This window comes from Hipposideros armiger, unplaced genomic scaffold, assembly GCF_001890085.2.
Source record: "Hipposideros armiger isolate ML-2016 unplaced genomic scaffold, ASM189008v1 scaffold_226, whole genome shotgun sequence".
NCBI classification, from domain to species: Eukaryota; Metazoa; Chordata; class Mammalia; order Chiroptera; family Hipposideridae; genus Hipposideros; species Hipposideros armiger.
In genome coordinates, this window is record NW_017731576.1 from 1,721,524 (window position 1) to 1,728,699 (window position 7,176).

Below are 7,176 nucleotides of genomic sequence, written 5' to 3' on the forward strand. Positions count from 1 at the left end.
GGTGTGATTCCCACATGGGCCAGTGAGCTGCGCCGAGCTGAGCTGCCGACAGGTGCCAGGATGGCTCAGCTGGTGAGAGCATGTGCTCCTAACAACAAGGTTGCCGGTTAGATTCTCGCATGGGATAGTGGGCTATGCCAACCTGCAACTAAGATTGAACACCGCACGCTGAGCTGCCACCGGCAGGCCGGCCGGATGGTGAGTAGACTTGGAGCTGAGCTAGCTGCGCCCTCCACAACTAAGATTGAACGACAACAACTTGGCTGTTTCCCTTCCCCAATTCCCCAATAAAATCTTTAAAAAAAAAAAGCCAAGCTGGCATGTCGTGAGGACTTTGTGCTCTCTTTGCTTGGACAACCAATATACAGCCCTTCCCACCAGGCGCACAGCACATTTTCATTCTCCCCATTCTCCACTCTCCCACAGAACTTTCTTGCTTTGTCACTTCTTTGGGGCAGTGGTTCTCAGCCTGTGTCACCATGTGCCAATGTGTCAGTTATCAAGTGAGCAGAAAGTATTTTCCTACTAATATTAAAGCATCAAAGTGTCTACGTCTTCTTAAAATAAAGAAGGCAAAGTTTATTTCCACAATCATTTGCACTCCTTTGCTATATTAGTCAGGTCTTGTTGATTGGAAAAGACAAAAATCTAACTCACACTGGCTTAGGCCAAAAGGGAGATTTAGTGGAAGATTATTGGATATTCCAGTTACTATTGCTGCGTAACACATTTCCCCCCCAAACTTCGTGACTTAAAACAATTATTTTATCATGCTAATACATTGTATGGGTCAGGAATTTAGATAGGGCACAGTGGGAATGGCTCTGCTCCGTGATGTTCTGGGGGCCTTGGCTAGGAAGACTCAGTGTCTGGGGGTGGGCTCAATGGTTAGAGGCTGGAATTATCTGGAAACTTATTTACTCACATGCCTAGGTAGCTGATGTTAGCTGCATCTGGGACCTCAGCTGGGGCTGTCAACTACAGCACCTACACATGGCCTCTCCATATGGCCTGAGCTTCCTCACAGCATCGCAGTCTCACAGTAATAGAGCATCTTACATGGTGGCTCAGGGCTCCAGTGCAATTTTTCCAGCTAACAAGATTGAAGTTGTATCACCTTTTATGACCTACTGTTGGAGGATACACAATGTCTCATCTGCTCTACTTTATTGGTTACAAGCAAGTCACAAGCTTATTCAGATTCCAGGGGAGGAGAACTATACCCTACCTCTCAGTGGGAAGAGTGTCAAAATAATTTATAGATATTTTTTAAGCCACCACACTGGGATATCTTGCTGAAATTTTTGGCTTGTTTCTCTCTTACTTCAGAGAGCAGAGAGGGGTATGTCTAGAGCCACTTAGCACAGACATGACCCCTGGAGGCCCCTCTTTATTTTTTCAGGCCATTCCCAGAATGGAGATAACCATTGTGAGATAAGCAGCATCCCCAAATGGTTTCTGCAACATCTGTAATCCAGTATGTTCTCCTAACCACAACAGCAATGGTGTCCTGATGGCCAGTTACTATGGAATTATTCATATGCCATAGTCTGCCTTATATACGTCCAAGGCATGTGCCAATGGTGGAAAAAAGAAACAGAACTTGGAAGCCCTGCTTTTTGACACTCATTGAATTTTATCCTGAAATGTAATAGTGCCTATGTCATTTTCTTCTCTAAACTTTGAGTGTCTTGAGGAGTGTATAATACTAAAGTTCAATATATACTTGATTGGGTTAATGAATAAATGAATATTCTGAATGAATATAAATCAGTTACTATTTAGCATGATAGAAAACCCCAAGTTATATAGACAGTGAATGTGTTTAGCATTAGATAAAAAGACATCAATATATACCTACAATTTTAGTATATTTATCTAATGTTACTTAAAATGGTATTTTTTAATACTTAAAGTTTTTATATGAACAATTTGTAGTTAATATGCTTATTTAAGGTTACTTTTAATAGAAAATACTTGCAACTCAGCACAGTTCCTGATTTTTTTTTATTAGCTTCAGGTATATAACATAATGATTTGATATTTTTTTATATATGTGCAAAATGACCACCACAATAAGCCTAGTTAACACCTGTCACCATACATCGTTACAAAAAAAATCTTTTTCTTGGGATGAGAATTATGATCTACTCTTTAGCAACTTCCAAATATGCAGTACAGTATTATTAACTATGTCACCATGCTGTACAGTACATCCCCATGACTTATTATTTTATAATGGGAAGTTTGTACCTTTGACCCTCTTCACTTATTTCACACGGCTCCCACTCCTCACTTCCAGCAACCACCAATCTGTTCTCTGTATCTATGAGCTTGGTTTTGGTTTGTATGGTTTTTTTTTTATACTATATATAAGTGAAATCATGCAATATCTCACATTTGATTTAGCCATTCATCCATCAATGGGCACTTAGGTGGTTTCCATAACTTGACTATTACAAATAATGCTACAACAAACATGAGGGTGCATATATCTTTTGGAATTAGTGTTTTCATTTTCTTCAGATAAATACCCAGAGTGGAATTGCTGGATCATATGGTAGTTCTATTTTTAATCTTTGGGGGAACCTCTATACCCTTATCCATAGTGGCTGCACCAATTTACATTCCCACCCACAGTGCACAAGGGTTCCCTTTTCTCCATATCCTTGCCAACACTTGTTTTCTCTTGTCTTTTTTTTTTCTTTTTTTTACCATGAGGAAACTGAACAGGCAACCTTGTCATTAGGAGCATGTGCTCTCACCAGCCGAGCCATCCTGCCACCTGTTGGCAGCTCAGCTCAAGTGCAGCTCGGGGAAGCTCACTGGTCCATGTGGGAATCGAACCAGTGACCCTGTTGCTCAGAGCTCAAGCTCTTAAGCAAACTCTTAACCAACTGAACCACTCAGCCAGCCCTCTCTTGTCTTTTTGATAGCAGCTATTCTGCCAGGTATGAGGTCAGTCCCTGGTTTGATTAAGGTGATCAGCCACCACTTTATCTCCTATCAGAAGGGAATGCAAAATATCTCTGGTGAAAGATAACATCAACATACATTCATTCAGAATACTGTAATCTATTAAGAAGACTTAAATAGAAATTAATTCTAAAATCAGAAAATACAATATCTCAAAATGAAGAACACATTAGATAAGATTAATCACAGTATAAGTGAGTATTACTGAATTAGGAAATAAAGCAGTAGAAAATAAGACTAATGCTTGAAGAGAAAGAACACAGGCTTAGGAAACTAGAATATAGGCCAATAAAAAATCTGTAAATTCCTAAATGTGGGGAAAGGGTAGAAAAGTACAGAAAAGACCATCAGAGAAATGTGGGAAATGGTGAGAATGCCCCATATACATTGAATCAGAGCAGAAAGAAGAAACAGGATGATACAGAACAATGCCAATAGAAGAGAATCACCAAAAATTTTCCAAAGTAATGAAAAACAAATCCACAGAGTCTAAACACTCTATTAACTCACAACAGGAAAAAGTCAAAGAAAAGTACACCTCATAATAAGGCACATCATAGTAAGACTGCTGAAAAAACAGGGATGGAGGTTGGAGAAAAGGAGACAGAGGGAACATTTTAATAGTGGACTGAAAAGAAAGACACCTTACCTTCAAAGGAGAACCAATAAGAAGGACTTCTGATTTTATAACAGAAATGATAAAAGCTAGAACAATGGAATGATTTTCATATATGTCAGGAAAATAAAGCAAATAAATAATGGCTAACCTAGAATTCTAAACCTTGAGAAATATTCTGCAAAATTAATATGAAATAAAAATGTTTTTGGACAAACAAAAAGTGAGAGGAAACTTGGCTATCAAACCTACATTTAAGGAAATAGTAAAGAACTCTCCTTGTGCCACCATCTTGGCTCCGTGTTCTCCTGCACAAAACGCCCAATGAAGCTACAGAAACTGTCCCTGCTACAGAGCAAGAATTGCCACAGCCTCAGGCTGAGACAGGACCTGGAACAGAATCTGACAGTGATGAATCAGTACCAGAGCTCAAGGAACAAGTTTCCACACAGGTGATCACACAACAAGCCCAGCTGGCAGCAGGCTCTGAAATCAATGAAGAACCAGTCAGTAAAGCAAAACAGAGCTGAAGTGAAAAGAAGGCACAGAAGGCTATGTCCAAATTTGGTCTTTTTGACAGTTTTTAGGGGCTACTAGGGTCACTATCTAGAAATCTAAGAATATCCTCTTTGTTGTCACAAAACCAGAGGTCTACAAGAGCCCAGCTTCAGATACCTATATACAATAGTTTGGGGGGAAACCAAGATCAAGGATTTATCTCAGCAAGCACAGCTAGCAGCTGCTGAGAAATTCAAAGTTCAAGGTGAAGCTCTCTCACACATTCAAGAAAACACTGACTCGAATCATACAAAAGGAGAGCAAAGAGGAAGAGTTTGATGAAACAGGTGTGGAAGTTAAGAACATAGAATTTGTCATGTCACAAACAAATGTGTCAAGAGCAAAGGCAGTCCAAGCCCTGAAGAACAACAGCAATGTTATTGTAAATCCTATTATGGAATTAACAATGCAACCATCTAAAACATGAGCAACTTTTTTTTTTAAGCTTCAAAAGAGTATCTACAGCTTGGTTTGAAATGTATACTGTTTCTATCATTAATAAAGTTATGGCTTTTTGTGGGATAAAAAAAAGAGAGAGATAGTAAAGGGAGTTCTTCCACAAGTGTCAGCAAGAGGGAAAAAGCTGACCCCAGACTGCAGCAGCAAAGTATAAACCTCTCTGGAGGAACACACTGTTAACCCAGCTAGCAATGTTGGACTCCCATGTACAAAGCACTGCCAAACATGAGGTCACACAAAGAAATAAGCCACAATTTGCAAGAATCACAATAAATTAAAAAAACAATAGAATTAAACAAGCTATTAACATAAACATAAGAGTTGTGTGCTATGGACTTATAGAATAAGCATGTCTAAAATAAAGAAATAAAGATGGAACTTTTAAGATGAGCTAAAACAAGACACCATAAAAATGCTAAATTTTTAAAAGGAACTTTTGGAAATGGAAAATATCACTTAATCAAAAATGTTTAAGGATGGTTTACACAACAATTAGACATAGAAAGAATTAGTGAACTAGAAATAAATCTAAAGAAATCACCCAGAAGCTAACACAGAGGAATTGGGAAGTGGAAATATTAGAAGTGAAGCTAAAAGAAATGGGGGATAAGAATGAGAAGATCTAATATACCTCCAGGAAGAATATCATACCTGAGAAGGGAGAGAACGGGGAAAGGCAATATTTAAAAAGACAGTGTCTTTAAAAGCTCTAGAACTGATGAAACGCATTAAACCTCAGATTCAGAAAGCATAATTTATTTCAAGCAAAATAAATATAAATGAATCCATAGGCAGACAAATCAAAGGGAAGCTGTAGGACAAAAGAAAAGAAAAACGATCTTAAGACAACCAGAGAAAAGGTAGGTTACCTACAAAGCAAGCAAATATACACTGACATCTCCCAACAGCAATAGAAGTTACAGACAATAGAATGGTGTTTTCAAAGTTCTAGAGGAAAATAACTACCAATCTAAAATTTTGAACCATGTTAAATTTTATCAATGCCAAAGACCTTGGGGAACATACCTGTGGTTGAACAAGTTGGGTTTATTACTTGTTGGAGTGAGGGAGAATCATGGTGTGTCTCAGTAAGAGGGTGCTAGAAATAATCTATTATAGGATTTGGGCTGTGGTTTGTAATTTGGGGAGGGTGTAAGAAACCAGAGAACTCATTCTGGATGGGGGGTTATCAGAAAGTGGGAACATTTCTATGATTGGGTGTCTCAGTAATTATCTATAGGGAGGGGAGACTAGAGTGAGAATAAGCTGTAATTGGTAAAGAAGTTGCAGTCACTCATTTAGCAGGAGAGAAGGTTACTTGGTATTTGGTGAGTTATATAGTGACCTGAGTGCAGTTTCTGTGAGACTGTTTTTATGTCCAACAAGAGAACAACATGGCTTAGCTGTAAGCATCAGATCAGTTTGTCATAATATTGAGGCCTAACTGTGAAGTTAGATCACTCCCAGATGTCAGGAGCTGCTTTTCCTTTTTTCTGTTTCTCAATTTCCATTCACAAATGAGGATGAAATAAGTAAGAATGAATTAGAGAGTTTGGATCTCACAGTCCATCACTAAAGGAAATTCTAAAAGGGTATAACTTTGGGAAATAGGAAATTGAACCCAGCAGGAAAGGCATGTAAGAAAGAATAGTGAGCAACAGAATTGGTAATCATGGCTATAAATCAAAATCACATTAACAGTATGAAGCAATAATAATAGTAATGGGAAGAACTAAAAACAAGGTGGAACCAAAATCCTGAACAATTTGTAAGATCGTAGGGGAATCATCAGGGCTAGTAATCTATGATCTTTCTGTTGAGAATATAAGGCTTTGTTAAGGCAAGAATGCATGTTAAAATTGAAGTATAACAATCTCAAGATCTATCCATGTTGTCGCAAATGGCACTATTTCATCTTTTCTTATGGCAAAGTAGTATCCCATTGTGTATATATACTACATCTTCTTTATCCAATTATCTATTGAAGGACACTTTGTTTATATGAATTCACTGATATGTGGGATACAAAACTGAATACAACAAAAGAACAAGACAAACAAATAAAGAAACAAAAACTCATAGACATAGACAATACTTGAGTGGTTACCAGAGGGTAAGAGGGGAGGAGGGTGGTAGATGAAGGTAAATGGGATCAAATATATGATGATGGAAGGAGAATTGACTCTGGGCGGTGAACACACAATGTGATAAATAGATGTTGTATTACAGAATTGTACACTTGAAACCTATGTAATGTTACTAACCATTGTCACCCCAATAAACTTTAATTTTAAAAAATTAAAGTATAACCACTAAAGGAATATAAATACCCCAAATATATTTGGTGGGAGAAGGAATGAAACAAATTCATCAATACTAAAATAAAGAAAACAGTGGCAATGATGATGCCAAGAAAAACCATGATAAAAGGAATATAAAATAAATCCAAACATATCAGTAATGACTACAGGTGTAAACAGGTTAAATTTATCAGTTAACTTTTTAATGAGCTCTGTGCTTTTTCAAGTGGCATAAAAAACATAAGGACAAGAAGGTGGAAAGTTTTT

The 7,176-nt window shown here is 37.7% G+C and overlaps 1 pseudogene; it reads left to right on the forward strand.

Moving 5' to 3' along the window:
* The first annotated feature begins 3,133 nt into the window (after positions 1-3,133).
* On the forward strand, positions 3,134-4,577 carry LOC109389229 (nascent polypeptide-associated complex subunit alpha pseudogene; annotated as a pseudogene).
* The last annotated feature ends 2,599 nt before the right edge of the window (positions 4,578-7,176 follow it).